The sequence below is a fragment of the Anabrus simplex genome, chromosome 1 (genome assembly GCF_040414725.1).
Source record: "Anabrus simplex isolate iqAnaSimp1 chromosome 1, ASM4041472v1, whole genome shotgun sequence".
NCBI classification, from domain to species: domain Eukaryota; kingdom Metazoa; phylum Arthropoda; class Insecta; order Orthoptera; family Tettigoniidae; genus Anabrus; species Anabrus simplex.
The window spans coordinates 249,253,670-249,277,832 of NC_090265.1; the positions used below are offsets into that span (position 1 = coordinate 249,253,670).

At 39.8% G+C, this 24,163-nt stretch overlaps 1 protein-coding gene across 4 annotated transcripts in view; it reads right to left on the reverse strand.

Annotated features, from left to right (window-relative positions):
* Positions 1-24,163, reverse strand: part of LOC136864544 (trypsin eta) — a 243,539-nt gene that overhangs the window by 201,005 nt on the left and 18,371 nt on the right. The gene's annotated exons all lie outside the window — the stretch shown is intronic.

The following is a 24,163-nucleotide window of genomic DNA, read 5'->3' on the forward strand; positions in this document are numbered from 1 at the left end:
GTACCAGCTGCCGAAGCCTGTCACTCTCCTCTGGGGCAATGATTAATGAATGACAGATGAAATGAAATGATATTGGAAAATGTTGCAGGAATGAAATATGACAGGGAAAACCGGAGCACCCAGAGAAAAACCTGTCCCGCCTCCGCTTTGTCCAGCACAAATCTGACATGGAGTGACCGGGATTTGAACCACGGGACCCAGCGATGAGAGGCCGGCGCGCGGCCGCCTGAGCGACGGAGGCTCGACTGGCTTGTGCAATGAAAACATAAAATCAGAAGATGATTATGATTACAATATATGTGACGGAAAATGTCGTAGAAGGCATCATGGTGTGTGTGTGTGTGTGTGTGTGTGTGTGTGTGTGTGTGTGTGTGTGTGTGTGTGTGTGTGTGTGTGTGTGTGTGTGTGTGTGTGTGTGTGTGTGTGTGTGTGTGTGTGTGTGTGTGTGTGTGTGCGCGTGTGTGCGAAATTAATAATAAAGATTTCAAGAAACTTGTTGATGACAAGGCTAAAAAAAAATGGTACTGTGGTAGGTGTGACGATACAGCCTGCCTTAGTAATTTCCCAATTCCTACAAAAGTACCTTTTTACACAATACAGAGACATATAATGGGAGCAATTGCCACACAGATATAATGTATGATTCATTCACCAAATACAAGATAAGGACGATTTTACGAGCTATCCTACTAAACATAATACAACATTAAAGCGTATGAACAATCCTAGCAAAATTTCTTGGGTTACTGATGATCTTCTTACACTCATAAAGAGACAAGACTGCTTACGTGCTAAACTGAAAAATCCTATTCACAAGACCAACATGCTTCTGAGACAGGAATACTGCATATCTATAAATACAGTAATTAATTTCAAAAGAAGCTCAAATTTGACTACTACTCAAACCAGTTCAAATCACACAATAACAAATCTAAACAGACATGGAAATTAATGAATGAAATCATTCATAATAAAAAGTAACGAATGTCTCCAAGCTTGAAATTGAAGGCAAATTAATAACTGATAAACCGGTACTCTGTCTACTGGTATAATACCCAACAAACTGAAACGAGCTAAAGTTATATTACAATCCACTGTAAATAAAAATAACATTGCACCAGGCTTATTTATAGATCTTACCAAAGCTTTTGATACTGTTGATCATAGAATTCTTTTAAGTGAATTAGAAAAGGCCATAGTTCGTGGTCTTGTCCTGAAATGGTTTAAAAATTATTTAACAGTACAAAAGCAGCTTGTCACCGTGAATAATCACTCAAGTTCTGCCAATTATCTAACCTACGTTGTCCCACAAGGTCCTATGCTAGTTCCAGTTTTATTTCTCATTTATATAAATGATATTTCATCATTTGATCTAAATGGCTATATCACATTATACCCTGACGACACCAATATCTTCTATAGTGTCAAAAATAAGGACACAGCTTTAGTAAACATGCAGCAAGACGTACTCACTCTCTTATACTGGTACCAGTGTAACAAATTTACAATAAAACTGCACAAAAATAAATAGAGTATATAATTATTTCCAAACAGAAAATACTTTACCCAAATTGTGATAAATTACTCGTAGACGATACGGAAATAGAAAAAGTAAATAGAATGAAATACCGTCGTCTAATTATTGATGAGAACCTAACCTAGAATGATCATGAAGAATACATAACTAGGAACATCGCTCCAATTACTGGTTTACTAAAAAGACTAAGGTATGCAATACCGAAACACCTCCTCCCACAAATTTATTATTCACTAGTACATAGCCACTTGCAGTACTTATGTGTAAGTTGGTCACATTGAATAGAGTCTTCCCTCAATGAACGAATGGTAATAGGGAGGTACATTCAGGCAAATGGGGTGGTCTATGGAGCGGTGATAAGGTTACAGGAATCTGGAAGTCAAGTACGGATGACATAAAAATGTTAGTGTTGAACTGTAGAAGTACGGTATTGTAAAGAAAGGAATAGAATTAAGTAATTTAATACATATATACTTACCAGATATTGCAATAGGAGCTGAATCATGGCTAATAAATTATATAATGGATGCAGAAATATTCCTACGGAACTGTAGTGTGTCTCGTACAGATAGGGTAGGAATGGTGGGAGGGGGAGTATTCATTCTGGTGAAAGAAGAATTTGTAAGCTACGAAAAAGTTAAACATGACAAACATGAAATTCTAGGTGTAAGGCTCATTTCTAAAGATAATAGGAACTTGATGTCTTTGGAGTGTACATACCGGGAAAGGGTAGCGCTGGCGCTGATCCAGAATTATTTGATAAGCTAATCAGGTATGTGGCAAACGACATGGAAAGGAATGTGAGTGCAGCGGGAGATCTGAATTTACCAAATGTCAATTGGGAAGGTAATGCGAACGACAGGAAGCATGACCAACAAATGGCAAATAAGTTAATATGGGAAGGACAGCTGATTCAGAAAGTGATAGAATCAACTAGAGGGAAAAATATCCTGGACGTGGTGCTATAAAACCAGATGAGCTCTATAGAGAAACCGAAGTAATAGATGGTATTAGTGATCATGAAGCTGTTTTTGTCGTAGTTAAAAATAAATGTGATAGAAAGGAAGGTCGTAAAAGTAGGACTATTAGGCAGTACCATACGGCTGATAAAGAAGGCATGTGGAAGTTCTTAAAAGTAACTATGATCGGTGGAAAAACGGTAAATAAAAACATAAACAGACTCTGGGATGGGTTTAAAGCAATTGTTGAGGAATGAGAAAACAGGTTTGAACCTTTAAAGTTGCTAAGGAATGGTAAAGACCCACCTTATTATAATAGAGAAATAAAGAGACTAAGAAGGAGGTGCAGACTGGAAAGAAACAGAGTTAGAAATGGCTGTAGAAGTAAGCAGAAATTGAAGGAACTTACTAGGAAATTGTATCTAGCAAAGAAGTCAGTGAAGGATAACATGATGGCAAGCACAATTGGCAGTCAACAAATTTTAGTGAAAAATGAAATGGTATGTATAGGTACTTTAAGACAGAAACAGGTTCCAAGAAGGACATTCCAGGAATAATTAATGAACAAGTGGAGTGTATATGTAAGGATCTTCAAAAGGCAGAAGTATTCAGTCAGCAATATGTAAAGATTGTTGGTTACAAGGATAATGACCAGATAGAGGAGGTGTCTAATGCTAAAGAAGTATTAAAATTTACATATGATAACAATGACATTTGCAATAAGATACAAAAGTTGAACACCAGAAAAGCGGCTGGAATTGAAAAGATTCCTGGGGGATATACTAAAGACAATGGGTTGGGATATAGTGCCATAACTGAAGTACTTATTTGATTATTGTTTGCATGAAGGAGCTATACCAAATGAATGGAGAGTGGCTATAGTAGCCCCTCTGTATAAAAGGTGATAGACGTAAAGCTGAAAATAACATGCCAGCAAGTTTGACAAGCGTTGCATGTAAGCTTTGGGAAGATATTCTTTCTGATTATATTAAACATGTTTGCGAAAATAATAACTGGTTCGATAGAAGGCAATTCGGGTTTAGGAAAGGTTATTCCACTGAAGCTCACCTTGTAGGTTTCCAGCAAGATATAGCCGATATATTAGATTCAGGATGCCAGGTGGATTGTATCGCGATTGATCTGTCTAAAAATTTGATAGGGTGAATCATGGGAGACTAGTGGCAAGAATGAGTGCAACTGGACTAGACAAAAGAGTGACTGAATGGGTTGCTATATTTCTAGAAAATAGATCTCAGAGAATTAGAGTAGGCGAGGCTTTATCTGGTCCTATAATTATTAAGAGGGGAATTACTCAAGGGAGTATTATTGGAAGTTTATAATATATATAAATGATATGAGTAAAGCAGTGGAATCAGAAGTAAGGCTTTTTGCGGATGATGTTATTCTGTATAGAGTAATAAGTAAGTTACAAGATTGTTAGCAACTGCAAAATGACCTCGATAATGTTTTGAAATGGACAGTAGTTAATGGTATGACGATAAACGGGGTTAAAAGTCAGGTTTGAGTTTCACAAATAGGAAAAATCCTCTCTGTTTTAATTACTGCGTTGATGGGTTGAAAGATCCTTTTTGGGGATCATTGAAAGTATCTAGGTTTTAATATAAGGAAAATCCGGCTCCATGGCTAAATGGTTAGTGTGCTGGCCTATGGTCACAGGGGTCTCGGGTTAGACTCCCGGCATTGTCGGGAATTTTGACCATCATTGGTTAGACAGTAATAAAGAATCTTAGGAGGGGAGGGAAAAAGGAAATGAACAGTGTTTTGAGTAATTCAGGTGAACTCATAATAGATCAGAGGGAATCACTGGAGAGGTGGAGGGAATATTTTGAACATCTTCTCATTGTAAAAGGAAATCATCCTGGTGGTGTTGCGAACAGCCAAGCTCATGGGGCGGAGGAACATGATGTTGGTGAAATTATGCTTGAGGAAGTATAAAGGATGGTAAATAAACTCCATTGTCATAAGGCAGCAGGAATAAATGAAATTAGACCTGAAATGGTGAAGTATAGTGGGAAGGCAGGGATGAAATGGCTTCATAGAGTAGTAAAATTAGCATAGAATGTTGGTAAGGTACCTTCAAATTGGACAAAAGCAGTAATTGCACCTATCTATAAGCAAGGGAACAGGAAGGATTGCAACAACTATCGAGGTATCTCGTTGATTAGTATACCAGGCAAAGTATTCACTGGCATCTTGGAAGGGAGGGTGCGATCAGTCGTTGAGAGGAAGTTGGATGAAAACCAGTGTGGTTTCAGACCACAAAGAGGCTGTCAGGATCAGATTTTCAGTATGCGTCAGGTAATTGAAAAATGCTACGAAAGGAATAGGTAGTTGTGTTTATGTTTCGTAGATCTAGAGAAAGCATATGACAGGGTACCGAGGGAAAAGATGTTCGCTATACTGGGGAACTATGAAATTAAAGGTAGATTATTAAACTCAATCAAAGGCATTTATGTTGACAATTGGGCTTCAGTGAGAATTGATGGTAGAATGAGTTCTTGGTTCATGGTACTTACAGGGGTTAGACAAGGCTTTCACCTTTGCTGTTCGTAGTCTACATGGATCATCTGCTGAAAGGTAAAAAATGGCAGGGAGGGATTCAGTTAGGTGGAAATGTAGTAAGCAGTCTAGCCTATGCTGACGACTTGGTCTTAATGGCAGATTGTGCCGAAAGCCTGCAGTCTAATATCTTGGAACTTGAAAATAGGTGCAAGGAGTATGGTATGAAAATTAGCCTCTCGGAGACTAAATTGATGTCAGTAGGTAAGGAATCTAAGAGAAGTGAATGTCAGATTGGTGATACAAAGCTGGAACAGGCAGATAATTTCAAGTATTTAGGTGTGTTTTCTCCCAGTATGGTAACATGGTGATATCGAATCAAGGTGCAGTAAAGCTAATGCAGTGAGCTCGGAGTTGCGATCAACAGTATTCTGTAAGGAGGAAGTCAGCTCCCGGACGAAACTATCTTTACATCGGTCTGTTTTCAGACTAACTTTGCTTTACGGGAGTGAAAGCTGGGTGGACTCAGGATATCTTATTCATAAGTTAGAAGTAACAGACATGAATGTAGCAAGAATGATTGCTGGTACAAACAGGTGGGAACAATGACAGGAGGGTACTCGGAATGAGGAGATAAAGGCTAATTTAGGAATGAACTCGATGGATGAAGCTGTACGCATAAACCGGATTCGGTGGTGGGGTCATGTGAGGCGAATGGAGGAGGATAGGTTACCTAGGAGAATAATGGACTTTGCTATGGAGGGTAAGAGAAGTAGAGGTAGACCAAGATGACGATGGTTAGACTCGGTTTCTAACGATTTGAAAATAAGAGGTATAGAACTAAATGAGGCCACAACACTAGTTGCAAATGGAGGATTGTGGCGACGTTTAGTAAATTCACAGAGGCTTGCAGACTGAACGCTTAAAGGCATACCAGTCTATAATGATAATGTATGTAATATATGTATGTATGTATGTATGTATGTATGTATGTATGTATGTATGTATGTATGTATGTATGTATGTATGTATGTATGTATGTATGTATGTATGGTTAATTTCGCTGGCACGGGGGCTGGGTGTATGCGATGTCTTCATCATCATTTCATCCCTATCACGGCACGCAGGTCGCCTACGGGAGTCAAATCAAACGACTTGCACCTGGCGAGCCGAACTTGTCCTCGGACACTCCCGGCACTAAAAGTCATACGCTTTTTTAATTTTTATTGTAAATAACTTATAAGAAAAGATCTTCACTGGGGTAATCACATAAATGGGATTGTAAATAAAGGGTACAGATTTCTGCACATGGTTATGAGAGTGTTTAGGAATTGTAGTAAAGATGTAAAGGAGAGGGCATATACGTCTCTGGTAAGACCCCAACTAGAGTATGGTTCCAGTGTATGGGACGCTCACCCGGATTTCTTGATTCATGAAATGGAAAAAATCCAAAGAAAAGCAGCTCGATTTGTTCTGGCTGATTTTCGACTAAAGAGTGGCGTTACAAATATGTTGCAAAGTTTGGGCTGGGAAGACTTGGGAGAAAGGAGACGAACTGCTCGACTAAGTGGTATGTTCCGAGCTGTCAGCGGAGAGATGGCGTGGAATAACATTAGTAGATGAATAATTTTGAGTGGTGTCTTTTAAAGTAGGAAAGATCACAATATGAAGATAAATTTGGAATTCAAGAGGACAAACTAGGGCAAATATTCGTTGATAGGAAGGGTAGTTAGGGATTGGAATAACTTACCAAGGGAAATGTTCAATAAATTTCCAATTTCTTTGAAATCATTTTTTTAAAAGGCTAGGATACCCCAACAGATAGGGAATCTGCCACCTGAGTGACTGCCCTAAATGCAGATCAGTATTGATTGATGGTGATACAAAACAGGGCAATAATGAACATATTTACACCCCATTAAAAGACTTGTACATTCAGACCAAAATTCTACCTCTCAGCATAATTACAGAGCTTAATTATGTCATCTTAATGTATAAAATATAATAAAACATAATATTTCACAACACTACTTTAATAACTAATTCAGACAACCACCGGTATCAAACTATACATGCAGATGATTTGGCTTTGTGCCACATCCACTCTTCAAAATAATGGGAAGAATAGTTGTAAATTTTCAGCAGTTAAAGCATACAACAAACTTCCCGCTAATTGAAAAAATAGCCCCTACATTAAAAAGTTTCAAAGGAAAGGCATGGAATAGATACATCATAGAACAATGTATATGAATAGGTATATGTTTAAAACAACCACTCCCTCTGTCAATCATCCTATGCATTGTTACTCACTTTCAGTATTAAATACCTTAATTATCTTAGTATAATTAATGGAACTATAGAATGGTATCGGATGAATTCATTCTTCCATAACACTTTTTTTTATTGATGTCTCTACTTTTACTGTTCAAGTCACCTGATTTCATTATTGTATGTATATCAGAGTTTGTAGATCCGCCATAGAATATAGTATTCATTGTACAATTCCTCTGTATGGACATTTGACTTGTTGGAATTAATTATTGCAATAAATATCTATATATCTCATTACCGGTACCTCTCTTTCTCCAGTCATCCAAATTCATGGCAACGCAGAGTTCCGGGGACCGAATTTCATGGCTTAGCTACACCCCACAGTATACCACTGGATAGTATTTACGGTATTTATATTCGACTTTGTATTTGCCTGCAAATGTGCAACGCAGTGTCATACAATTTTGTGACAGCTATGCGGTCTCAGGGACCGTATATTGTAAGAGATCACGTGATGACATTGTCTCTCGCATGAACTCGTGATGCGCAGTGCGGCAACGATGAGTGCACGATTGATTTTAACAGCACTTTCGCCAATACGAGCACGACCCCTCCTATAGCCTTTCCTGTCTGGCCCGAACATACCTTGCAGATTTCCGACCACGATGATAATTACGTTTGTAAGAATCTACAGAGTATTAATTCCATTTCTTTCATAGTAACCAGAACATTCATCTTTTCTTCTATGATTAATACGGGGCGATATTTTAGAGCCTATCCAGAGATTCACGCAGCCTTCCGGTGGAAGATGAGTGGGGACTTCCTGATGACTAACGATGATAAAACGCACAGCATATAACATTGAGACCCAACTTACCTTACGACAGACTAAGCCAAGACCGACTCCCGACTCCAATACTCAATCCTTAATGCTACTCTCGATCTCCCCGAACGGCGAATAAAGTAGCCGGGCATTTTGAAAACGTGCATTCGTTGTTTTCTTATGCAGTCGGTGTAATTTATGAAAGTTGACGATAAATATTAGTTTCATTGTGGAATAATAGTGTGCGAGTGCATTTATATGAGTCAGTGGACACTTAGGATCTATAATTTTGCGCAGTAATGTGAGAATGTGTTTGTTTTGATCGTGTTGTGAACCGGGTTTTAGTCGAACTAGGCAATACCCCTCATACAACTATTCTTAAGTTTTCTAAGGAATAAAACATTGAGAGAGAAGTGGATTAGGAATAAACATTGTGACTATTTTGAAGTCGATGACAATACAGTAGTGTGCATACATCATTTTGACAATAAGTCTGAGGTTAGAGAAGACTTTTTTCTAATTTAAATGGTGAACCTATTGGTATTCCTCGAAAATATCATTTATATGGATGATAACTGATATTGTGATGTTCCGCGAGTGTCTATGTCTTCGAAGTGTCGAATGCTTTATATGCAAGTGTACTTTACAAGAATCTGTATTTGCCTCTGGAAAAGTCTTGGCAATTATAGAATTGTATCTCTCCAAAAGAATAACTTAATTGATAAATGCACACTGTTACACAGAAGATATAGTGACTTGGAGGGATTATCTGGGTTTATTTTATTTTTAATAATTCTTTTTTCATGTAAAATAATGATATTATGATGTAAATCAATAATTGTAAAATATTCCTTGTTATATATGTAGGCCTACGCCATATCTGTTAACTGAAACTTAATGCTGCCAAGCTGTGATTGTAAAGGGCTGTCGCTCCTTGAGCAACTAGCTCACTGGGACATTCTATAACCAATAAATAAATAAATAAAATAAATAAATAAATAAATATATCTGATATCAAGTATACTACATCAAATGGAAGCTCGTCCATGCAGGTTAAAGACACCAATGGTTAGAGTCAATAGAGTTTTCGCATTCATGTTCCTCAATGGGGAAAGACTTGTTATATCTTTTGTGTCTGAACGTTTCATTACTAAGTTTACCATAATTGTGTGACGTGCTGCTATGGGAGAATTTCTAGCATTTGCTCTAATGTGGTAAGTAGTTGGTCATTGTATTTTAAATGTAATTATTCCATAACAGTTCATGATTTTAATACGGGAAGGCTCGTACCTTATGTCATCCGCAGCGCTTGCGTTATCCGGCAGTTGCCGAGCGCGAGACCCGAATACGTTAGCAAATATCACCCGGTATTACCCTATCAAAGTCCATTAGATCTAGAGGCGGCGTACTATGGTAGAGTACCAAGGGAAAAGAAGGTTGTCATATGATGGATTATGTAATTAGCGATAGGTAGGTTATTACAGACAATCAAAAGCATTTACAGTAAGTTTACAATCAAGCCACGGTGATAATTTATTATACAATCATTTCTTGTTCAAAATTAATTAGAGGGGTTGGACAAGCCTGTAATCTTTTAACTTTTAACTTTTGTTGTTCATACGATACATATATTATTACTGAACGGTATAAAATGGTGGAGGGATTCAGCTGAGTGGAAATATAGTAAGAAGTTTGGTCTATGCCAAAGACTTGGTCATAATGACAGACTGTGCTGAACGCCTGCAGTCTAATTCTAATATATTGGAGCTTGAAGAGAGGTGCAGCGAGTACGATACGAAAATTAGCATTTTCAAGACTAAGTTCGGAAGAAATAATGTAAGACGATTGATTGTCAGGTTTGGAGTACAAAACTGGAACTGGTGAATCATTACAAGCATTCAGGATGTGTATGCTTCTAGGAGTAAGACCAAGCTATCTTCTATATAATAAAAGAGTTTACAGTACTAAAAACAGCTTTGGCAAATCCGTCCATCCGTTCTACTGGACCGTTTTGCTTCATTTCTTTTTACTCCCCTCGGAATTACTTGCCGGTGAATCATGAGACATTGATAGCTCTCTAAGTTCAGCCAACTTGGAATAATCATAAAAATAAAATAAAATTAAATTAAATTAAATTAAAAATAAAATAAAATAAAATAAAATCGTTAAATGATCACTGCAGTAATTGCAGGCGAAGGCTTACCCTAACCTGCAATACATTCTGTACGTAGCGGGCTGCTAAGCGACTAACACTTTCATTAATATTCTGAGGGTATGTGTGATTTTCATACTTAGTAATGTGATTGCATGCAGCCATGTTTTGAATACTACCTGATGAATACTTCCTCTGATGATTCTCTGCTAGATACTCTTTGATTCTCTGAACTTCCCCAGCTTCTGAACATATTCAACAGATGGCAGAACGTTCCTAATAACTTACATGCTGCTAATGCCTATTGCTCACGGTAAAATGTTTCGTAAAATTTGTTGTACAATTAATGTTATAAAAATTTGGTGAAACCAAGTTGTATTGCTCACTGTAAAATTATTTTATAAAATCAGTGGAAGCATCAGGATTGCCATATATGAACTCACTTCTGAACGAAGATGTGTATGTGCTGCCATCTATCGATAAACTTTTAAACCAAGAATCAGCTGGTCAACAGTTCAACTTACAGTGTTTTTTAGAGTATATCTCCAACAAACAAAGTAAAACTTGCTGCTTTAGCTGCAATTATATGTTGTACAGTGGTTAAAAGGAAGAAAAGAAATGCCAGGAAATGCTAGACTCGGGATTGGATCATAAGAAGAGAAGAAGGTAGAGGACTGCTGTCCTTGGTCGAAAATTAGTTGAGGTTAGAAGACCAGCATTCATATAGGAATTCGGCGATTTTGTTTCCTGCCTCTCTTCTTGCATTTCTGTTGTGGTAAAGTGGCGTTTTAACTTCGTACAAAAAAGGATATTTCTGGTATTCGTCCAGTAAAACACTAACAGCTTCCTTAGTCCACCCGGATCCTGCCATTTTGGAAAGAAGTGTTTGTTTACAATCGAGCTTCACAATCTTCTCACGACGTAGCGCCAGCATCATCGTGATGTCAGCTTCGCTGATTGGTTCGTTTCGCAAAATTAATTTTACGGAATAGAACATGTACTATTTTATTTAAAGTTTTATCAAAAGTTTTATAAAACTTGAATTTGACCGTGAGCAATAGATATTTTATAAAATTAAATTATTGTACAATATTTTTGACAGAAAATTTTACCGTGAGCAACAGGCATAAGAGAAAACAGTCTACGTACGTACAGACGGGATGGTATCAAGTCGACTACCCTTCTGTATGATCACTAATAAAGCGAACCAGTATTCAGCCAGGGCCAATTGTATGTTGCACTATCTCTCTCAAGATTGTTTGAAAATGTTAAGATCCAGATACGGCCTAATGGTCGAAGCACAGAAAATATTGTATAGAAAGAAGTGTAATAAACTACATCACCGGTATTAAATGTTCATAAAACTATTGAAAAGGCAGGCAAAACAATATGACTGCCAGAGGCATATCAGGACGAGTTATCTGACCTGTTTATAAGGATTGCTGCGGAGCAGCACAGGTCCACAAGTATATAACTATACGAGTTTACTACCGTTTATAGTCACTAAGTTAAACTGAATCATGGTGAACCAAAGCTAATGCAGTGAGCTCATAGTGTGATCAACGACATTCTGTACAAAAAGAATCCAGCTCTCTGCTGATAAAATCTCTCTCTTTCCAGGCTGTATGGCTCCTTGGCTGATTGGTCAGCGTCTTGATCTTCGTTTCAGAGGGTCCCGGGTACGATTTCCGGCGGAGATATTCTCTATAGAGTGATAAATAAGTTACAAGATTGTGAGCAACTGCAACGCGACCTCGAAAATGTTGTGATATGGACAGCAGGCAATGGTATGTTGATAAACGGGGTTAAAAGTCAGGTTGTGAGTTTTACAAGTAGGAAAAGTCCTCTCATTTTTAATTACTGCGTTGTAGGGTGAAAGTTCCTTTTGGGGATCATTGTAAGTATCTAGGTGTTAATATAAGGAAAGATCTTCATTGGGGTAATCACATAAATGGGATTGTAAATAAAGGGTACAGATTTCTGCACATGGTTATGAGGGTGTTTAGGGGTTGTAGTAAGGATGTAAAGGAGAGTGCATATAAGTCTCTGGTAAGACCCCAACTAGAGTATGGTTCCAGTGTATGAGACACTCACCAGGATTACCTGATTCAAGAACTGGAAAAAATCCAAAGAAAAGCAGCTCGATTTGTTCTGGGTGATTTCCGACAAAAGAGTAGCGTTACAAAAATGTTGCAATGTTTGGGTTGGGAAGAATTGAGAGAAAGAAGAAGAGCTGCTCGACTAAGTGGTATGTTCCGAACTGTCAGCGGAGAGATGGCGTGGTATGACATTGGTAGACGAATAAGTTTGAATGGCGTTTATAAAAGTAGGAAAGATCACAATATGAAGATAAAGTTGGAATTCAAGAGGACAAACTGGGGCAAATATTCATTTATAGGAAGGGGAGTTAGGGATTGGAATAACTTACCAAGGGAGATGTTCAATAAATTTCCAATTTCTTTGAAATCATTTAGGAAAAGGCTAGGAAAGCAACAGATAGGGAATCTGCCACCGGGGCGACTGCCCTAAATGCAGATCTGGATTGATTGATTGATTGATTGATTGATTGATTGATTGATTGATTGATTGATTGATTGATTGATTGATTGATTGATTGATTGATTGATTGATTGATTGATTGATTGATTGATTGATTGATTGATTGATTGATTGATTGATTGATTGATTGATTGATTGATTGATTGATTGATTGATTGATTGATTGATTGATTGATTGATTTGAGTCGGGGATTTTCTTCGAGTATAGTTAATTCGTCTGTCCCGGGGACTGGGTATTTGTGTTCGTTTCAATTCTCTCCCCTTGATACACTCATAATGCATCACTCAGCGAACCACCACAGAAAATACGCATTAGTGAACAAATAGGTTTGTCGTCGGAAGAGCATCCGCTCGTAAAACAGGGTCAGTCCACATATGCGACTCAGTTTGCACCTGCGGCCCCATCAGGGTGTGGAAAAAGTGGTAGAAGGAGAAGACTCTTCTTTCAAACTGGCTTTCCTATACGGAATTAAAAGCTAGGTGTACTCAGGAAATCTGATCCATAAGTTGAAAGTAACAGACATGAAAGTACAACTCCTCTCTCTACCACAACAGTATAACACACTACTTCCATACACAGCCATATAACCTCATTGGCGGGTCTGCCTTATTAAGGGCTGCACCTGACTGTAACAGCCATATTATTATTATTATTATTATTATTATTATTATTATTATTATTATTATTATTATTATTATTATTATTATTATTATTATTATTATTATTATTATTATTATTATTATTATTATTATTATTATTATAACTCTCCTAGTGTCTTGAAGGTTTCTATATTTCATTGTGGGTAGTCCTGATGTATTGAGAGGAGAGGATTTTCACTGTATTTGAGCCATTTGCGATGAGTAGATCTACTGAGATGTAATTATTGACAACCAGCTACATGGAATCGGAGCGTTCTCTCGGTAAGTGTACTCACTCATGATATCTTAGTGATATGCAGTATGTAAAATGCTATTGCTTTGATTCGAAATAAAGAAATTAGTTTACACTTGAAGGAATAATGACTAGATCAGATACCTGCAACTACCTTCATTGTGACACATAAACACTTTCACATGCTCCTTGGAAGAAGGGGTTGGTCAAGAGTGAGTCACTACTTTAATATCCAATGGGGGACTACGACAAGAATCCAGCACTACATTTCCCGAATGTTAAACAATCGAATGCATAATATCAAATAATCCGATGAATTGAGAAAGTAGAATTGGTATTCGTTTTATTCCTAAAGACAGCCCATGAAATTTTAAGTTTAAATACTTTGGTCATCACTTTATATAATAGAAGCTATAAAACAGTATTTCCCTTCTTATTTTAGTTCCTCTACAAAGATAATATTTCTACAGTATATTTTAATGGTATTATGGTATTTTAAAATATTATAAATAAAAATATTAAAATACTTATCTTAGCAATACATGTTCGTTTAGCGCTGTCTTTCTGCACTGGGATAATGTCTATATTTTGCATCAATTGAATTGAAATCAAAGACCGTGGGTCAATTTAGAGAAATGCTCAGTCCATCATCCAGTGCCTCCATCTTAAGCGAGTTTCTGTAGTCTGTTCTAACAACGGAAGCTCCTATGACGGGATGTTATGCTTACTGGTAGAACAGCACCGAACGTGAAAATCAGTAACAAATTTTCGAATCTCATTACAAAACCTTAACTGTATGAAACGGCGTATGGCTTTTAGTGCCGGGAGTGTCCGAGGACAAGTTCGGCTCGGCAGATGCAGGTCTTTCGATTTGACACCCGTAGGCGACCTGCGCGTCGTGATGAGGATGAAATGATGATGAAGATGACACAGACACCCAGCCCCCGGGCCAGCGAAATTCACCAATTAAGGTTAAAATTCCAAACCCTGTCGGGAATCGAACCCGGGACTCCTGTGACCAAAGGCCAGCACACTAACCATTTAGCCATGGAGCCGGAGACTTTAACCGTGAATCTTCTCCAACTTATAGTTGAGAGACATCGATGGAAATAGGATTTTGTATTCTGCCTACTCTGTTAAAAGAGCTCCAACTTCGCTATTATACTGACATGGGTTCAAGTATATGAACAGCTTGTTTGTATATTCTGTACCAAACTGAAGAATACGTCGAATGCAGTACGATTAATACTAACTTCTCCGTTGTTAATATTAGTTATTTTATAAAATATACAAAAGATGACTTTGTTTCCTTTTCTTTATCACAGTTAATTGATATCGTATATGAAATAAAATGACATGAAATACTACTTTACTGAACAGTGAATTCATGAAAATTACTGATAACGAAAGATTAAAGCATTACTCAATTCTGGGAACGGAAACAAGATTTCTAACACCGAAGCACAGCAAAAGAAACGAAAACAATCAATCCGCCAATCACTCAATTAATCAATCAGTACTGATCTGCATTTAGGGCAGTCGCCCAGGTGGCAGATTCCCTTTCTTTTTCCTAGCCTTTGAACATCTCCCTAGGTAAATTATACCAATCCCTAACTCCCCTTCCTATAAACGAATATTTGCGCCAATTTGTCCTCTTGAATTCGAACTTTATCTTCCTACTAGCTGGTGTACCCGTGCTTCGCTACGGGATTTTACATTGTATACAGAATTCTAGGTTTTAATTTTTTGACTTCCGGACTGGGAATCGAACTCACGTCCTTTCGGGTGAACCAAGCACGCCTTTACCGCCTCAGCCAGGCAGCCTCTTCACATAATATAGTGTGGATGAAAATGTCATGATATGTAAGTTATATTTGTGGAAAATATTCAGACAAAATGGTCTACTTCTAAGTAACCTGATATAATAATACTAACTTCATATAGTTCAATTGTCAGCCCTGTTTCTTACTCGGAGACCCCAGATTCGATTCTCAACCACTTCAAGGATTTGAATTATGGATTGAGGGCTGAACCGGGGTTCAGAGGCATATGAGACAAACTGAGGAGCTGCCTGATACAACAGCCAGACGATCCGGTTGTGAAATCAAGCAATACGACCGAGGATGTTGTTACGCTGACCACTTCATACGTCAGTATCTGCAGGTCATGTGGCTGGGCAGCAGTCGTCTTGGCATGCCAAGGCCATAATGGGCTCTTGTGGTACGTGTTGGCTATATTGTTTGTTATATAATACAATTACTCAACTACAATTATTGTAGTTATAGCACCAATAAGTAAGAAGTAGTAATCCATGAAGTATATAACGTGCTGACTCATTAACTGAACACTGTATCTGTAAAATGTCCTCATATAATCAGTTCAAATGCCATAGAACTGTTGCCTTCAAGCGTTAGGAACTCATTACGGAAGAGTCTGGAAACATTCCCCTCCTAACAAGATGAAATGGGGATTAGCTCCGAAAACAAAAATATTCATTCCTCGAAAACTGCTTGATGTACAAGGTTGAAATATCTTACGGTGGTTATTAATTTATCTCTTAGATATTGTCTTATAGCACTTTTTTAATTAGGATGTAAATTGGGGTTAAACACTGAAAATTAATACATTCATTACTCCAAAATCGTTTGACCACCAAGGCAAAATGTCACATGACGGGTTGCTATTTTGCACCGATGAGCCATTGCATTATGGCCCCGTCCCCAAACCCAGGAACATTTATCGTACCTAGAGCGGGATGAGAAACGCGCTAGATGCTGGTAGCATAGTGTCCCAGGAGGAATGGTCAATATTCAGGAATCCGGCAGAAACGATCATTTGAAGCAACAAACTTCATATGGACATATGCCTTATTCAGAATGGTTTCCGGGACAGAATGCATTTAATGTGCATTTGTTTTTGGGTTAGTGCCACGCACGTATGTGTCTTACCCATCCAACTTCTTTGACGTATTATTCTATCCCAGCCTCCCTCGTTCCTTTCAACATCTTTGATCGGGACGTCATTCTGCCCTTAAACTAGCCCGTTGAATGCGCAGTTGACCATGATGTGTTGTCAGTGAAGTAGTGCGACGGATTGAGAGTGAGAATCGGGTAACTGTTTGTGTTCACGCGCTGGCTAAAATGCCACACATCTACACTAATGAAGACAATGCAGATATGACGTGGGTGGGTGGGTGGCTTCTGCGATGGCAGTGGTCCTCCTACTGTCAAGGAATACCGTCGGCACTTTCCGACACGTCGAATTCCTGATCTAGAGTGTTTACCAGAGTTTTCAGCACAGTGCGTGAAACAGGTATTCTTCCAAGTTCCGATTTTTCTTCTGAACGTGCAGTTCAACAACCTCTGCGGGAACAGCAACACATGTTGAAATGGTGTAGCATAGCCCTACTACCAGCACACAGCGACATTCTGCACGTATCGATGTCCCACGAAAATGTGTATGGTAAACATTACATGCGGAAAACTTGTACCCATTTCGAAACGTCAAAAAGACACATACGTGCGGGCCACTAGTCAAAAAACAAGTGTACATTAAATGTATTCTGCCCCGGAAACCATTCTGAATTTTCTGAATTTTATGCAACAAATGATCGTTCTTGTCATATCCCTGAATATTGACCGTTCCTCCTGGGGCACCTGTATATAGGGCAGGTCTACAGGCTTGCTCTTAGTAGGGTCTCTGTCCTCAGAATGGGTAAAGCGACAGATATCTCCACTTTTCATAGAAGGCAAATTGTGATGGCACGGGGTCTTTATACCAGCATCTCTGAAACGGCGCGGTTTGCGGGCTGTCTCGCGCCGCTGTTGTGAGCACGTATCTAAGTGATGCAACGATGAGCAATCAACAACCCATCCTCCAGCGATGTGTCGACAGCGACTCATCGATACTAGAAGCCAGCGGAGGCTGTCGCGCATTGTTTGGAGCGATCGCAAGGGCACGGTTCGATAAATCGCTAACAGGTTTAACGGCGATGACGAGATCAATGTTTCCCTGCACACGGTTCATCAAACACTGCTGAGTACGAGACTCAGTTGTACCCCTATACTGACTGCACTCCACCGAAAGCAGCACAAAATTAATGCCACTGGACTGTGGATGATTGGAAAAAGGCCACCTGGTCCGATGAACCTACATTCCTAGCTCATCGCGTCGACGGCGGAGCACGTATGCAGCGACTTCCATCGGAAGCTATGGCACGTGGTTGGACGGTCAGGCGAAGACAGTCTGACTATCTGGGCTATGTTTACATGTGACACACTGGGGCCCTTTATTCCGGTACACTAATCCCTAACAGTTATCCAGTATCTGGACGTTATTGGGGAACCAAGTCCATCCGTTCACATCAACGGTGTTCCCTGATGGAGACGGCAACTTCCAACAGGACAATGCGCCATGCCACACTGCCAGGATTGGGTAGGACTGGTTCGAGGAACATGATAGTGAATTTGCCTTAATTTCATGGCCCCCAAATAGTCCCGATATGAAACCCATTGAACCTTTGTGGTTCGATTTGAAGAAGCGGGCTCGTGCTACATCACCACCGCCCAGTAGTGTACGCCAACTGGAGGATCTGCGCTTGTGGTACCAGACACACCAGGATATCTTCCGCCGCCCCTTTCAAATCGATGCATCGCCAACTGACCGCGGCTGTGCGGGTCAAACGTGGTCCTACATCGTATTAGGTAGATGGTCATAATGTAATGGGTCGTCGGTGTACATCCGTCGTTGGCGGGACAATCACTTAGCATGTGCATGATTACATTCTTGTCCACTCCTCATATTGCTCCCCAGATTCTGAGACACATAAGCGGCTTGTTGTGACGTACTTGCTTCCTTGCTCTCTGTGGCCCTTTGCAGTTTCATAGATTTGACATCATTGCTTATCTTGATTTGACCTCTTCATCTGGTGTAAAAGGAAGTCAAGTGTCGGATTAATTTGTTTTTAAATACTGACAGATGTACAGCCTTCTCTGCGAATTTATATTCGCTTATTAGGCTTCTAAACTTCGTTCTGTCTTGAATGGTTTCTGCGGTGATATCAATTCTTTGTCTTTATTCCTACCAACCAACTGTTGTGGTTTTTCAGGGTTAGTGCTAGGTTTAGTTTTTTTCGTCAGTCTATTGTTATTCGTTCTTAATCGCCTTTTTCTAATTATATCTGTGTTTTCTGCGATTTCATGAATTTCCCGTGGGTTCCCTTACATACAAATTCCATTTTCGCATTTTGGCCGAATGATTTTTTTCCGAGAATTTTCCTCTCTTGTTTTTTGGTGTTTTTATTTGTGACCTGCCGACAATTATCAGGGTTTCGGTTGCATGAAATTTATCTGGTTTAGCGATTTTGTAGTGTCGTAATTTTTCATTTATTATTATTTAAAATAAAATATTACTTAAAATATACATTTTGTGTAACTTTTGTTCAGTAAACTTAAAAGAAAGAGTGAATTAAAGAACTTAAAACCTTCCACTGAAACGGACAATGGGACCTAAATTCGCCACTTTTAACCATGGCGAGATAGGTTAATTAAGTATTTTTGAACAAACTGACTGTTCAGCATTATTAAAAAATATATTTTAAAATAATGTTGTGCTTTTCTCAGAATGTAGCTGAATTATCTGACGCCTTGAAATCGGTTAAAACCTACAGTTCTAAACCTACAACCTGTTTTTCCGGTTCAGGGATGGAATGAATGCGGCGAGGATAGGAATTGCGCCGGCTGCCGAAGCCTGTCGCACTCCATTGGGGCAATGATTAATGACTGACAGATGAAATGAAATGATATTGGAGAGTGTTGTTGGAATGAAAGATGACAGAGAAAAACGGATTACCCGGAGAAAAACCTGTCCCGCCTTCGCTTTGTCCGGCACAAATCTCACATGGAATGACCGGGATTTGAACCACGGAACCCAGCGGTGAGAGGCCGACGCGCTGCCGCCTGAGCCACGGAGGCTTCGGTTAAAAACCTACAGTAAGTTTGCAGAATTAGGAACTGAAAGTTTATTGAAGTCCACCTCTGTGGGGTACCGATTATTGTGATTAGCTGCCACCCCAGGAGACCTGGGTTCGATTTCCGGCTCTGAAAAGTGGTACAAGAGCTGGAACGGGGTCCACTTTTCAGCCTCGTGAGGTCAACTGAGTAGAGGGGCGTTCGATTCCCACCTCAGACATCCTCGAAGTGGTTTTCCGTCGTTTTCCGTGCTATTTCACTTTTCATCCAGGAAAATGTCGGGATGGTACCTAACTTAAGGCCACAGCCGCTTCCTTCCCTCTTCCTTGCTTACCACTTCCGATCTTTCCATTCCCCCACAAGGCCCCTGTTCAGCATAGCAGGTGAAGCCCCCCCCCCGGGCGAGGTTCCGGTCCTCCTTTCCAGTTGTATCCCCGACCCAAAGTCTCAGGCTCCAGGACACTTGAGGCGGTAGAGGTGGGATCCCTCGCTGACTCCGAGGGAAAAACCAGCCCTGGAAGCTAAACGGATTAAGAAAGAAAGATTATTGAAAGTCTAGTATCAATATCTTTCGGAAATACATATCTAATGGTCACATATTTCCTCGCTACGGTCCGTGAGAGTTTTATTCCTCTTCACTGTAGACATTTGTATATTCCAGTATATCTCCCATTTCCTTGTTCTGATAGTGTCTGAATAAACACGATAAGAGCTCACCTTCAAGTAATCTCAACACGCCGTATTCGAAGACAAACATACTGCACCCAGCAGCAGAATATTGTTTGACCATATAGAGGTGTCTATACGCTTAGATATTTACACAGATGTGTCTGTACAGACCGTGTTCGGGGAGACAAATCGGAGGGTAGTCAATGTGTGTAAATGAATCGTCCATGAAAACATTTTTTGTCTGTGGTGCGTTCTGGGTTCGGCCTGTGCAAAATCTGGCGGAGGCTGATTATTTTGTTAAATTGTATTAGTACACGTTGCTTTACGTCGCACCGACACAGATACCGGTAAGTCTTACGGCGACGGTGGGATAGAAAGGGCTGCTAGGAATGGTAAGGAAGCAGCCGTGGCCTTAATTAAGGTACAGCCCCAGCATTTGCTTGGTGTGAAAATGGGGAACTACGGAAAACCATCTTCAGAACTGCCGACAGTCGGGATCGAACCTACTATCTCCCGAATGCAAGCTAACCGCATGGCGAACTCGCTCGGTGGAGGTTGAATTAAAGTAGACCATGCGCAGACAATTCTAAGCATGTAAAGGCTACACAGACTACACTAATGTGCCATTCCACTATTCCAGTAATCAAGCTCAATCGAAATAAGACGAACGCGATTACTAGTAACGAAGTTAGACACAATGAATAAATTACGTAAGATATCAAGGAATTGAGAGTAACGCAAAGTCGGAATGAATAAAATTGCGGTGGCAGTGACCAAGACAGTATAGATACTCGAATTGTTAAGGACGACACTGTTTAAAAATACAAATGAAAGCCAAACTCAAGTACATGGACGTATTCTGAAGAAGAAGTAGTAAAATTGCGTCAAATTCTTAGAAACAATGAAGGAAATAAGAAAAGCTGTTTATATGACATATATAAGCCTACAGCATACGAAGATAATAATATTTAAGAAATACGCATAGAGTAATATAATACGCCACATAAACTGATCCGCAGTGGCAAACAAGAAGAGCAAAGACAAGGCCGTGATATTTTTTTTTTTTTTTTGCTAGGGGCTCTACGTCGCACCGACACAGATAGGACTTATGGCAACGATGGGATAGGAATGGCCTAGGAGTTGGAAGGAAGCGGCCGTGGCCTTAATTAAGGTACAGCTCCAGCATTTGCCTGGTGTGAAAATAGGAAACCACGGAAAACTATCTTCAGGGCTGCCGACAGTGGGATTCGAGCCCCCTATCTCCCGGATGCAAGCTCACAGCTGCGCGCTTCTATGCGCAAGGCCGTGATTTCAAGAAATAATTTTTACTTTACCACACTTGAGAAGATAAATTCAAAGAGGCTTGCGGACTGAACGCTGAAAGACATAACGGTCTATAATGATAATGAATGAACGAATTAATTTGTTCTTTGGGGATGGAATCAGTCCTTTTAAAATATTCAGATTTTCTTATCTCGTTGAAATGCCATTTTTTTTCAAACTTCAGCCTATGTAACTTACATTCAATTGTATTATTATTATTATTATTATTATTATTTATTATTATTATTATTATTATTATTAATTGTGGCTCCATGGCTAAATGGTTATTGTGCTTGTCTTTGGTCCAGAGGGTCCCGGGTTCGATTCCCGGCCGGGTCGGGGATTTTAACCCTAATTGGTTAATTCCAATGGTTCGGGGGCTGGATGTGTGTGGCGTATTCAGCATTAGACATCATCCTAGGTAGGGCCCTCATCTTCATAGACATGCAGGTCGCCTAATAGGCCGTCTACGACAAAAAGAGCCGCACCAGGCCTCTCCGGAGGCCATACGTCATTATTATTATTATTATTATTATTATTATTATTATTATTATTATTATTATTAATTGTAAGGGTCTTGGAGAGGCTGGGTCCACCACCCCCACCCCCCTCCACCATCATCATATCTCTGCTCCAGACTCCATCTACGGATTAATATTGACTAATTTCGAGTCAACGATGGCGTATCTGAGCGTGGTGTCCTTGAGTATGCGAAGAACTACGGAAGAAGAAGAAGGAGAACAGCTGGAATGGACGTAACCGTATTTGATATGAGATAGTGTGAGCCAGGAACATGGTAACAGTTAAACATTTCTTCTATCCTCTGCATAATAGTCTCCAGCTCGTGCTGTTCTTTTGTAATTATCAAGGTGTCGTCTGCGTGAATAAGAATATGAATATAACTTATGACTTATTTACTGTCTGCCTCCAACTACAACGCCGCCATCCCAGTCTTCAAATGAAAATAATTCATCCTTGTCTCACACCCCTATTAGGTGAGAAGACATTCTGAGGGGATGTCATTGGCTCGTACCCTTGCCTCTGGATCAAGTGTACCGGGTGTCTCGATGTTCCCATTTCGATGAGAATGGTCCATCCATAGTTACGACCATTTCACCTTGTCAAAAGCGTTTTCGTAATCCACGAAACACATGTACATCGTGAAATTGAATTCTCTGGTCTTCATTTATATTATTTAAAGGAGAAGGAGTCCACCTTTTCAATACAATTGACATTCTAAAATAATATATTACAAAATATTTAATATTTCAAGTAGTATAATAGGACAGTTCTGCCGCCGCCTCCTCCTCCGGGCTCTCAGGGACCCCTCCGCCTCCCGCCGGAAATCTGAATTTTGGCGGGAAATTTGAACTTTGGCGGGAAATTTGAATTTTGGCGCGAGATTTGAATTTGTAAACAAAGCCACGTGCTTTTTGACAGCTGTCATCGACAACAACGCATCGCTAACCTCACTGCTGCTATCTTCACGGGCCTAAACCTCAGTGGTACCAACTTAACCTAACTAACGCGAGATTTGAATTTGTAAACAAATCCACGTGTTTCTTGACAGGCACGTGCTTTTTGACAGACAACAACGCATCGCTAACCTCACTGCTGCCATCTTGACGGGCCTAAACCTCAGTGGTACCAACTTAACCTAACTAGCGCGAGATTTGAATAGGTAAACAAATCCACGTGTTTTTTGACAGCCACGTGCTTTTTGACAGACAACAACGCATCGCTAACCTCAGTACTGCCATCCTGACGGGCCTAAACCTCAGTAGTACCAACTTAACCTAACTAGCGCGAGATAAACAAATCCACGTGCTTTTTTGACAGCTGTCATCCGCCATCTTTAAACTACAGAGCACCGTGCTGCCCTCTTTATCGCAGTAGCTGCAAATTCGTCACCTGTCATTGGCAGTGCTGCCATCTTGGCGGGCCTAAACCTTAGTGCTACCAACTTAACCTCACTAGCGCGAGATAAACAAATCCACCTGCTTTTTTGACAGCTGTCATCCGCCATCTTTAATCTATAGAGCACAGTGCTGCCCTCTTTAGCTACTTACCTTTGAAATGTGGTGGCGGATAATTTGAAAAATGCTTTTTGACAGCAGCCATCTTTGAGCACCGTGCTGCCCTCTTTAGCTAGAAACCTTTGAAATGTGGTGGCAGACAATTCCACGTGACAGCAGCCATCTTTGAGCACAGTGCTGCCCTCTTTGTGGTGGCGGTAAATTCCACGTGCTCTTGTTTGGAAACAAACTCACGTGCTTTTTTCTGACAGCTGTCATCCGCCATCTTGCATCACAAACCTCAGTGCTGCACTCTTTAGCTAGATACCTTTGAAATGTGGTGGCGGCAATTTGAAAAAATTCTACATTCTCTTGTTTGGAAACAAACCTATGAGCTTTTTTGACAGCTATCATCCGCCATCTTTAATCTAGAGAGCACCGTGATGCCCTCTTTAGCTACTTACCTTTGAAATG